This window comes from Tyto alba, unplaced genomic scaffold, assembly GCF_018691265.1.
Source record: "Tyto alba isolate M040663 unplaced genomic scaffold, T.alba_DEE_v4.0 Super-Scaffold_27, whole genome shotgun sequence".
Lineage (NCBI taxonomy): Eukaryota > Metazoa > Chordata > Aves > Strigiformes > Tytonidae > Tyto > Tyto alba.
Window position 1 is genome coordinate 24,400,233 of NW_024881301.1, and position 12,862 is coordinate 24,413,094.

Here is a 12,862-nt window from a genome sequence, read left to right on the forward strand (position 1 = left end):
AATCAAGATCAGATTTTAAATAAAGATAATTTGTTATCTGGAAATGATTCAAGCAGTCCTCTGTAGTATTTCTTGTGCTTCAGCAAATGCCTCAGAAGCCAGGTAGTTTCTCAAGGAAACAACTTTGTTTCCAGAGTGAAGTGGAACATAAAAGTTCATGCAAACAGATTTCCTTAATACTGGGATCACCTTAGTTTAGAATTGCTCGACTGGTCTGACACTGATACTAATAGCCTCAAACTTTCCACTTTCAGATTTTATTTCAAAGCTCTTGTGGCAGTACAAGGGTACATTTAGTGCGAACAGGCTTTGTCCATTAAACCTGACACTTCGTATGCTATATTTAAAGCTCATTTCAAATACTTAATTTCCAGTCCCTCAGAAGTTTGTATTATTGAAACAAACTGTTAATGCAATGTCCTCCCTGAAGTGTCACAGGGAATAGTTGTTTCAAAGCAATCTTTTGCCACTTGTCATTCACAGCATTCCAGCGTGCATTAAAACCTGATGGAGTTAACATGCAATCATAAAACCAAAAGCACATAGATTTTTGAAGTATGATTGCAGTGTTTCCAACGTTGCATCTATTGCGTTTTAATTGGTTTCTTATTCCTCTCAGTCCTCATCAGTGCGCGTGTACAACACTTTCAGAATAGGTCTGTCTGGTCTTAAGATGAGTGCTGTATCATGGCTGTTGGCAGAGTGGCTAGCACTGTACTGGAGCAAGGTTCTTGAAGGTGATAAACAGGTAAATGTGAATGCAGAAAAACAGGCCCGTTCAAGACACCTTCTTATGAATGGTCTAAAAATACTGTGTGTTTATGCATATACTTGACACGCGGCTGTGAGTTCTTTGTTTTAGTAAGCCCAAGTGATTTGTAACACCACCGAACCAGTGGCCTGCAATTAGCTGGAGCAGAGCTTTCCGCTGAGTTGCAGAACAGAATCACTTTACACAGAGAGCAGCCAGCAAAGTGCAATAGATTTGATCACTGTGGTCCTGATTTCAACTATTCTTAACAGGTTTCTTCATATATATTTTTTCCAAGTCACTCTCTGCTGCCAGTTTTTCCTAAAAATGGGAAGATGGAGTAAAAAGAGAAAACAAATTGAAAAAAGTTAGGGATAGAAGCGCAAACAATATTTTTACTAGATTGGGATTACTGGTTTTCTTTCCAGGATCTCCTTTAGGCTGTTTCTTGAGGAGCCAGAATGAATACTGAATGCTGTGCAACTCACTTTCTTCAGCATCTCAGGACTTCAAACCATGCACTTTTTATCACAGCCTCAGTTCAAAATCTATTGCTCACATTCCGTTACTCGGACACAGAGCAAACAGAAAACAGCATTCTCTGTGCTTGTAATTAAATGGGGTATGCAGAGGTCCAGCTCTCCAGCCATCTTCGTCACAGACTACAAAACACAGCTCCAGTTTATAGGTGTTCCTAATACACTGTATCTATTTCCTATTATGCATTTTAATTGCTTATTCGGTGTGTGTGTCAAGCACACGCACAAACGGTAGTCCTTAACAGTGCCACAGATTCATTTCACAGAACCACAGAATGGCTGAGGCTGGAAGAGACTTTGGGAAATCATCTTGCCCAACCCTCCCTGCTCAAGTGGCCACCTGGAGCTGGTTGTCCAGGACCGTGTCCATTGCTCTCCTCTCAGCCACTGAGGCAATCATTGTAGCAAGCTATCAGGTTGGTCAGACATGATTTCCTCTTTGTAAATCCATGCTGACTACTCCCAAGCATCATTTTGAAATATTTGGAAATTATTTCCAGGATTATTTTCTCCATCACATTCCCCACAATCAAGGTGAGGCTGACTGGTTATAATTCCCTGAATCCTCTTTCTTGTCCCTCTTAAAGATAGGGATGACATGCTTTCTTCCAGTCCTCAGGAAACTTGCCTAGTCACCACGACCCTGTAAAAATAATTTGGGACTGGCCTTACAGTGACACCAGACAGCTCCCTCGGTACTTGTGGGTGCATCCCATCAAGTCCCATGGACTCGTGTATACCATGCAACATCTCGTGGTGATGCCATGTAAGGATATTTTGTCATCTACATGTCCCTCGCAGACAATGCCATGGGTGTTCTGCATACGCCTTTGCTAGTCCTCTGATAGTTTATAAACATCCTCTTACAGTGAACTTCATACTAGTTTGTCAGCTATACTCCAAGCATCCTATCATTTCAGTTGCACAGCAATAGTATTGATGGTTCTCATTCTCCAGGAACCCTGTGTTTCTCCTTAGCCTACACAGTGGTCCCTCAACTTTGGGGTCATCTTTCCACTTCCTTGGACAAAGTGAGTGAACAGGTTCCAGATAAGACACAGTTTTTTGTGTTATCAGAATCCAAGCAAGCCCAGTATCATCATGAAGCAGGTGAAGGTCTGTTTTAAAATGATGAGACTTTGGTGGGCTCTGAATATTCTGAGAAAAACCCTAGTACATGCTGAAGACTGCAATATCCTGTATTGCCTAGACTGACATAACATCGCTCTCGACACCACATTGGCAAGTACAATAAAATAAATTCATTCAAATAAACACACAGTTAGGAAACAAGCTATTAGATTTAGAAACAGATAGTAAATCCTGCAATAATAGAATGCCTCATGTTAGTGTAGCCACGGGTATTTTCCTGTGTTTTATCCAGATAACAGACTGTGAAGTCATGCCAACTAGTAGTACAGTTCAGCCAGCCAGCCAGCAGATCTGGGTCCAACTCTCAGGGAAGCCAATGGCTCCAGGTGCTGTCTTCCACACACCAATAATTACTTGCAGTCAAGCTCTTCCTTATTTCCCCTGCCTGAGAGAGATGCATCTTCCAACGTATCCTGAAATGTTAAGCTTGGTAACCAAAGATACTGACTTATAACATTAATCTTGCCAATTTGTTGCTCAGTTAGAGGACAATTGTGTTCTCAGATTAGGCAGTGCTCCATGACAGCTCCTGAATATTCTGGGTTTTGTGAGAGTACTGTTTAAATGTAGTAAAGGTTTTCTACTTGCGGCAAATATGCTTGCTGAGAAGTTCTAACAAGAAATAAATGTCCCTTTGTACCTTCCAGTAAATAAGTAATAAAGAGCCAAATACTGGCCCAATTTGTACTGGTGTAACTCCACCAAATTCAAGACACTCCGGATTTAAGTGTGGGGAACTGTGACAGGACCCGGGCTGAGACTATCTAAAAATGGAGTATGTCACCCACCATGTGGGATTGCATCCTTTCTGTGTAAGCATGATGTGCACACAAGGAGACTGCAGGTATGTTCTTAGACAAGCAGCTGAAGAACGTGTCTGTCATGTTGCTTTAGATACCACTTCAATTTGTTGGAGCTCACCTCCCTGTTGGCATTCACTGTGCCATTGTTTAACACTTTGGAAGTCCCTGCCACTCTAATCTGATAAGTAGTAATTTGATAAAACAAGTATTACAAATGTTAATAGTGGACTTGTTTTATATTGCCTTTCTTTTCTGTTGAATAAAAGCAACATGAAGAGCAACTCATACGTAGAGATGGGGGGACAAAGAGGACAAAAGAGAACTGAAACCAAGCCCAACAGAAAACCCTGTCTTGGCTGGATATAGCAACAAAACTAATCAACTGGTTTAGCCTGCTTATTATGTGGAAATTAGCAATAGCCTTGTCATATACTAGCCATTATGTACATGTGTATATTTCAAATTAATCTGGGAGAACTGTGCATAAGCACAGCATGACTAACACCTTCTTTCTCCCCTGGAGACATTGTGTAATATAGGAAGGGTCACACAGCCATTTCACAAAAGCATTCTTGGCTTTCTGCTGCAACTTCCTTCTTCTTCACAGGCAGGAAAAGCCAAAGAAAAAGCAAATACAGAAGCCAGAGCTGATGACAGGATGGAAATCCTTGTCCTGCTGTTCTCACCTTCTACGTATGGTTCTCTGTGTTATGCTGGATTCCTTCTAGTGTACTTCCACAAAGACACACAGAAACCTAGATTCTCCATTTTATGCCTTTAAGAAGACTTCTGTTGAAGGCACACTGGTGATTTCTTAGGTGAAGCAAGGATGAATCAGGAGGGGAAGAAGAGGAGAAAGACACTCTCCTGTGCTTTTTTCATTCTCAAATTAATAATTGCATAGAAAGTTTTAAAACATGAATGAGAGCTGTATAACTACATTTCTGTTGAAATGTAGTATTTAAAAATACAAAACAAAAGCACCCACATTTAATTCCCCATAAAAGTACCAAGTAAGAAATGTTTACTTTCCGTTTCCAACAAAAATACTTTTGCCAGGTTTGCTGTTTTCAATTCATGTACCTGTTTTTTTCAGTATGTCATCCTAGGTTTTTTTAACTTTCCCCAAAGAGCTTGTGCTCCCTGTAAGTGCTTATTATCAGACCCAAGTGCATGTTGTGATCCAGATAATCCACTTCACCATTGTGTTGCTTTTCTGTTTGTAAATTAGACATGTATATTTATAATGCAGTGACACCTGAGGCTGAGGTCACTGGAGAGACAAAACATTTATTTGTCTTGTGGGTTTGGGTGGAAGAGTATGCTCTCAGCAATAGTTGTCACATGATGAATTTGGGAATGATTATGTGACTGGGAGGGAGTATATCCTGAGTTCTGCTCCTGCCTTGACAACAGACACATTGTGAGATGTTGAGTAAATCAATTTTCTGCCAGAGTTTCCCTTCAGCAATAGACAGCTAGTAATATTTCATCCTTTGCTGCTTATGCAGTGACCAACACTGACAACAGAAAGCTCCAGGAAGAATTAACATTGGCATTAGTTGTAAACTGCTCTTTGACGTGCTCAGTATTTTCTGGGTGTTGAAATAAGAAAGTAAAAACACTATAAAAACATTTTCAAGTGTGTTTGTGCCCGGACAGGAACACCACCATCCCCCAGTCTTTGGATCATGCTTCTTCCCAAGATTCATGATGAAAGCTGGGAGAAGAAAGTGATTGGGAAGAGCCAGCATGAGTTAACCAAGTGCCTGACCAACCTGATTGCCTTCTCTGATAAAATATCCTAGATGCAAGGACAGCAGCTTGACTTCAGCAAGGCTTTTAACACTGTGTCTCACAATATTCTTATATTCAAGGTAAGATACCACAGTTTAGGTGAGTGGAGAACTAGACAGGTAAAAAATTGATTGGATGATCAAGCTCAGATGGTAGTAGTTAATGGTTCATGCTTTACCTAGCAGCCTTGGCGGTCTATTCTGGGACCTGTCCTGATCAACAACCTGCAGAAGGTGATGCGTTGCTTGCTCCTCAAGTTTGCAGGGGACACCAAACTGGTGAACCAGTCGACATGCTCAAGGGCAGAGCTGCCATCCAGTTGGATCTGCACAGAGTGGAGGAACGGGCCCGCAGAAACCTCACAAAATTCTACAGGGACAAATGCCAAGTCCTGCACCTGTGAACAAAGAACCCTGGGCAACAATACAGGCGGAGTGGTGGGGGAGCAGGTCTGTGGAAAATGACTTGAGGTGTCTGGTGGACATAACACAGCAGCATGGAATGTCTGCAAAGAAGGTCAACAACATCCAAGGCTGTAGCAGCAGCAGGCTGAAAGGAGTGACAACACCCTCTACCCAGCATTTGTTAGAGCCCAACTGCATCCTGTTTTGCGACCCACCGTGTAGGGAAGACATGGATAAACTGGAGTGTATTCAGCAAAGGGCATGAAAATGGTTGTGAACTGGATCTCTTGCCTTGTTAGGAGAGGCTGAGGGCATGGGGCTTGTTCAGCATGCGTAAAAGGGCTTCATGGGACCTTCTGATAGCTGTGCAGCTAGTGAAGGCCACAGCTTTCTGATTCATACAAGGTGGTCATCGAGAAGAGGGGGGCCAGGCTCTTCTCAGTGGTGCAGGGTGGGAGGACGGGAGGCAAATGCCAAAGGCTGAAACAAGACTGCATACCAGTGATGCTTCTTCACCATGAAGACAGCCGGGCAGTGCAGCAGGTTGCCCATAAGGCTGTGCATTCTCCAGCCTCGCAGGACTTCAAGATCTGAGGGGATGAAACCCTAGACAGACTGCTCTTACCTCTTAGCTGACCCTGCCCTGAGCAGGGAGCTGGAATTGAGCACTAGACCTCCTGCGGTCCCTTCATACCACGGATCCGTAATGAAAGGCCTCCACCAAACAGTGTGCTGCCCGCTCCCTCCTGCCTTGAGTTGGCTGCATGAAAGGAAAGCTTGACACCCGGGAAAAAAAAAAAACCTCACCGTGGAGCTCTGCAGCAGCTTCACGCAGGCAGGGTGCCCACCCAGGGAGGAGAGCCCACCGCTCCCTCCATCGCGCTCCGCTGCCAGCTCCCCGCGTCCTCCCCCCCGCGTCTGGGGACAGGAGAGGGTGCGTTAAGCATTTTAGGACTTTTCTGCATGAAAACTGCTACGAGGCAGCCAGCTGATACAGGCAGACCACGCGTTAGAGATCTAGTTTAGCAGTTTCCTCTTTACTTTCTGAAAGTTTGAGTCTCCGCTGATCTCTCGATATCCTTATCACGGGCACCGGAGCCTCCGCGGCAACGCCTTGAATTATTCATGGTTATTGACAATCACGGAAATTAACCTTCCCTCTGCAAAAGCTCCACGAAGGCGCACTGCAGCGCAGCGATAATAATGATCAAAGATTACGTGAGATTACCGGCGGCGCCCTCAGCGCCGGGGCCGTCCTGCCGCGCTCCCCCCCCCGCCACCACCGGCCCCGGCCCCCGCCGCAGGCCTCGGCCCCCGGGCCGCGCCGGGCCCTGAGAGAGCGCCATGACGGCGTCCGCCCGCCAGGGGGCGCTGCCGACTCGGCGTTGGCGTCGCGGCGGTCGCCGGCAGAAACTGCGCCGGGAGGAGGGGGAGGCGGTGGGGGGGGGGCAGCCGGTACGGGCTGGGGGGGTTGGTGGTGCGAGGCGAGGGGTAGCTGGTGCGAGCTGGGGTGTATTTGGTGCGAGCTGGGGTGTATTTGGTGCAATCTGGGGAGGGGATGGGGCATAGCTGGCTGCTGGCGTGGCCCTTTCCTCAGCAAACCGCGGTGGATCTAACAGGCTTCCCTGCCTCGCCTGCCCGTGTACCCCAGGGAGCCCCGGCGTTTCCCAGCGGGGATGAAGCCCTTCTCTCCAGCACGATGGGTGGTTTTAAACACTGGGTCTCCGAAATGTAGCGGGGGGAGCTGGTGTGACCCTCAGCCCTGGGTCGTGCCCCGAGGCCAGGGAAGTGTCACTGTGGCCGAGGCCTGTGGGTCCCGTGGCGGGGAGGAGGTCACGCTCACCCGGCACCGGCTGCCCTGGCAGCGACACGGGTGGCTTCGGGCGGGGAGGGAGTCTCAAAGCATTTGCAACGTCTTATTGTACTGTACCCTGAACAGAGACCCCAGGTTGACCGGGAGAGGGTGGCTGAGGAGCTAACCGGTACTGACAGAACTGCTTAATGCTACCGTCTGACTGTTTCTGGCAGTCGCTCTCCCATTTAACGCAATTGCTGCATGTGAACTGATGGGCTGACAGCTCCGTGGGAAGCTGGGTGAACTCGACAAACGCTCTCTGAAGCAGATGCGGGGATCTAAGCTTTCCCCTGTTTACATACAGGAAAGGAGAACCCACAAAGTGATACTGGTGAGTGAGTGAGTGGCAGAACAAATTTTAAGTACTATCTAAAACTGCCCTCGTGCATTCTCTGCTCCAGTCATTACAGTATATATTTACTGTAGGAATAGGGCCTGGAAAACTCAAGGAAGGGAGATGTGACAGGAGCAGCACGTTCTCTTGTAGGCCTCAAAACATACCCGCATTGTTTTTCATTGCAGTCATCATCTCCATTGCAGTGGGAAGAAATTCAACTCATATGAACCCTTCAGACTGAGTATCTATTAGTTTAAGCCATATGAATCAAAAATTCTTATGGTAGTGAAAAATCTCTGATCTGCTTAAATTCTTCCAAATTTAGGTTCGCGGTTGAGTCATCATTATTTCCTGTCAAATGGTTTTGTGAAGTCACCCAAAATAATGAGATGTCACTTGCCTGGATACATTAATAATTAGAAGGATTTATTGTAGCAGGCATCATGGGAAAGTGTAACTTTCCCATTAGATGTCCTTAATTAGAAAAGAATGTGTCAGATTTCAGATCAACATAGGGGAACTACAACTATCCATTAAAAAGAGAAGGACAAATAACACAAGTGACAGCCGATGCAGGAGTACAAAGACTTAAATACTTTATAAATTAAGGGGATTGAAGGTGCTCATTTCCATCGCTACAGCACTATGACCTGTCTTCATCATCAGAGGGATTCAGTCTCTAAACTGAATTACATAACATAAAGAGCGTAATTCTGACAACAGAATATTTGTGTAATCAGCGATTATTCCTTTTTATGTCTTTCAAAAATGTCTCCTTAGTGTGGGTCAAACTGCTCTGGAAAGTGTTCAATTATGCTAATAGGAAAATTTCATAGTGACAGTGGTGTCGCTTGAACCACAAGAACCGTAGCTAGTACATTTGTTCAGCTGGTGGCAAGATGTGGGATAGAGAAGTGGTCTGACTGGCTTTTAGATAAAAATTGGAGGGGCATTAGGTAATTGTAATGTGTGGGAGGCATTACTGTAAATTCAAGCAGAATGAGGTGCCAAACTACTCGGACATGCGTAAGGGGTTAATTTAAGTACCCAGCTTTTTTGTCTTCCTTTTGGCTGTGGATAATTCCTCACAGACCCAGGCCAAGGGTTTTACTGGGTGGTGCACAGAAGCTAGAAAGCAAGACTGACAATGCTTACTTTTACTCAGAGTAATGAGTGGAACCAGTTTACACTCATATTTCTGCCCAGTGCTTGGTTAACATACAGGCATGCATTTTATTTATGCGGTCTTAAAATCATGCCATGAACGACATCAAAGCAAGAGTAATTTAAGGAAAGGGAACATGTGTCCACAGTTTATTTCAGCTTGCAAAGAGATGTTCTTACGACATGGGGAGACTAAAATTTTGCAGCATAAGCAACCTACTCCCTCTGGGACATCTGATCTATTCATCCCATGTCAGTTACACCTGAAAGTTACTACAAGTTCACGCTTTTTCCGCAGCCTCTATGAAATCAGTCAGTAACATTGGACCAGTGCCTAACTGACAGGTGGCCACATTACCGAGTTATCAGCTTGTTTGCTGCTCTTGATAAGTGTTTCATTAGGGCTGGTTTTAGTAGGAAAGCTGAATTTGTTTCTAGGGGAAAAGGAAATATTTTAACGAGGAGGCTGTGCCGCACAAATAAGGCCTCGTTAGATAAGCCTTTCCGTTTGAGTCACCATTTAGTGCAGCATTTTGCTTGAAAAATAGGTTACTGTTTTTTATGGCTGTTTATCTGAAACATAATTATGAACACTAGGTTTGGATTTAGAAAAGGGTAGATCTCGTTTACAAGAGGGCCTGGTGGAGATAGGTGCTTGAAACTTGTGTAGTTCAGTGGGATTGAAAAGCGTGCACATACTTCACTCACAAATGAATTAAAACATAAGGTGTAGGTCATAAGGAGACACGTAATAAATGTCCTTTTAAAGTACTGGATGGAAGACCTTTTTATTGTTGTATTTAGCCTTCTCATTTCTAAATTGAACCTTTCATCACATATTAAATCCTAAGAGGGCACACTGGGTGTGTTGCAAAGGGATACATAAAAATCACCTTACTTCCATAAGTTGTTAGCATCTAGCATTTGTGCTTTTAATGAGCTGAAATGAGTAATCTTGTAAACTAATTTGAACAAACTACAGTGTCTTACTCACAGCAAGATGCTTCAAACATCAATCAACTCTTGAAAGTTTGTTTGTGAGATACTTCTCTAAGAATCTTTCATCCTAAAAATGACACTTGAAAACTCCACAATAGATCTTGACAAGATTCACATGTGAATTCCCAAGAGATAAGTGATGTATTGTTTTACTGTGGAAGGTGGTATAAATATTCCACTTCTGAAGCTAGGTCTAAACAAAGCTTACCTTCTCATTAAAACATAATGAAACCTGGCTATTTACCATACTGTTTTGTAAATGAGGTTTCTTAAAACACACCTTTATTCTGGAACCTCTGAAAAACCTCTGGGGGTAAGCAAAGTTCAGCACAATAAAGAAAACATTTTATTCAGCTTTAAGAGCTGAAATGCCTGCCTCAGAAGAGTGTTATGTAGGATGTCTACACGCCACACCATCAGTGGAGTTGACTATTCTCTTTTAGAAACAGTATTTTTAGTTTTAAATCTGCCTGAAGCCACGGATGAGTTCTCAGCTCACCGCTCTCTGAATAGGGATACAAATCAAAATCGTCACTTTCCTCAGAAAGCCACTTTGAAGGCTAGCTGTCCACTTGGACTGAGTGAAGCACCTTTGACTTCAGGAAGACTGCTGTGCTGCAGGTGCTTGCGGGCCTGGAGTGCTCTGAAGCACTTCAGGGCAAGAGACTTCCACTGTACTGAACAGTAGCTGTTTCAACTCTAAAACGTGGGACAAGTTACACTAGAGAAAGAGGCGAAATAGATTGAAGCCAGATGACCCAGTATTTTTTTTTTTTTTTTGCAAGGAAGGGTCATCACGTATCTGATTAGAATAATTTTAGGGGTTTTATATTTTAAGAATCTCTGTCATAAATTCAGGTTGATGAACCAATACACCTGTTTGACTTTTCATGTGTTAAAATACAAGCCCAACTTAATTTTGCCAGTCAAGGCAGTGTATTGAACAGATTATACAACAAAAAAGGTGCCCAAACCAAACAGATGATCTAGCTATGCTTGCAAGAATTGGAAATTCAGTCATTCACACAGCATAAGGTACCAAATTATGCAGATAGATGTTTCATGAGGTTATGAAATATGCCTGATGCCCCTTGAAATCAGATCAGGTATGCTGAGTCAGTCTTGCCTATTTTTGGTCGTATACCCTGTACAGCAATCACGAATAAATTTATATGTCATTACTTATGGGTAGCCACGTATACTCATGGCCAAAATAATTGCTCAGACACCAAACACCTTCCTGTTTACTGGGGTTTCAGGAGCCTGTTTAATATTAACAATGGTAAGAATGATAGTAAACAAAGTCAACAAAACAGGGCTTATGCAGGGTCACCTCAAGCATTTGCACATAAGCAAGGAAGTGCTTACAAGACATCATTATGGAAAAATCCCAGACCTTTACCTGGAAGTCAGTGTCCTGGGGTGTCTCTCTGAAGTGTGCATACAGTAATGCATGCAGTATGAGGAATAAACATAAGGAAGCAGAGGTCTGTGTGCAGTTGAAGGGCTACGATGTTGGGATCACAGAGACAAGATGGGATTGCTCATGTCACAGTGGAGGGATACAGGCTGGGAAGACAAGGTGATGGAGTTGCCCTTTATGTGAGAGAACAACTGGAGTACATAGAGCTCTGCCTAGGGGATGGATGATGAGCCAGCTGAGAGCTTTTGGGTATCAATTACTGAACACACCAATATGGGTGACTTTGTAGTAGGTCTATGCTATGGGTGGCATGAGCAGGAAGAACAAATGGATGAGGCCTTCTGTGGACAGAAGCAGCCTCATGTTCACAGGCCATGGTCCTCATGGGGAGCTTCAACCACCTTGATATGTGTTGGAGGAACAGCACAGATGGGCATAAGCAATCCTGGAGGTTCCTAGAGAACACTGAGGACAACTTCCTGACCCAAATGATAGAGGAGCCAATGAGCACAGGTGCTCTGCTGCACCTTATAATTATAAACAAGGAAGGGCTGGCTGAGGATATGAAGGTTGAAGACAGCCTTGCCTGTAGTGACTGTGAGATGGTGGAGTTCAGAATGCTGAGAAGAAGAAGGAGGAGGGCAGCAAAAAGTAAGATCACAACTCTGGACTTGGGGAGATCAGATTTTGGCCTCTTCAGAGATCTGTTTGTAGACTTGCATGGTATAAGGCCCTGGATAGAAGAGGGGCCCAAGAAAGCTGTTTGATACTTGAGAATCATCTCCTCCAAGCTCAAGAGCAGTCCTTTGCAACGAGCAGGAAGTCAGGCAAAATTGCCAGGAGGGTTACAAGGATTAACAAGGAGTTTCTGGAAAAGCTCAGATGTAAGGAGAGACACTGAGCATGCAGAAATGCTCTTAAGAAAGCCAAAACCCATCTGTAATTGAATGTAGTGAGGGATGTTAAAGGCAACAAGAAAGGCTTCTCAAAGTACATAAATAGCAAGAGGAAGACTAGGAAAAATGTGTGCTTGCTGCTGAATGGGTCAAAAGCCCTAGTGACACATGATGTGAAAGAGACTGAAGTGATGAATGCCCTCTTCACCTCAGTCTTTACTAGTAAAAGCCACCTTCAGAAATCTGAGGGCCCAGAAACCAAGGGGAAAGGCTAGTGCAAGGAAAACATATCCTTGCTGGAAGAGGATCAGGTTAGAAAATAGTTGATCGAGTTGCATATACGTAAATCCATGGGCCCTGGTGGAATGCACCCATGAGTGCTGAGGGAGCTGATGGATGTCATTGTGAGGCTCATTGTAAGATGCTCATGGAGAAGAAGCTGGTGAAGTACGGATTAGGTGAGGAGAAAGTGAAGTGGACTGAAAACTGGAAAGAGTCAAGTGAAGGACCACTAAAGGGATCTCATCAGCATGTACAAATATCTGAAAGGAGAGTGTAAAGAAGACAGAGCCAGGTGGCTGTGGAGTCTCCATCCTTGCAGATATTCAACAGTCATCTTAACATGGTCGTGAGCAGTCAGCTTTACGTGACCCTGCTTGAGTGGGGGGCTTGGACAAGATGACCTTCAGACGTCCTTCCAACATCAGCCATGCTTTTATTTCAGGTATGAAGACAGATTAAA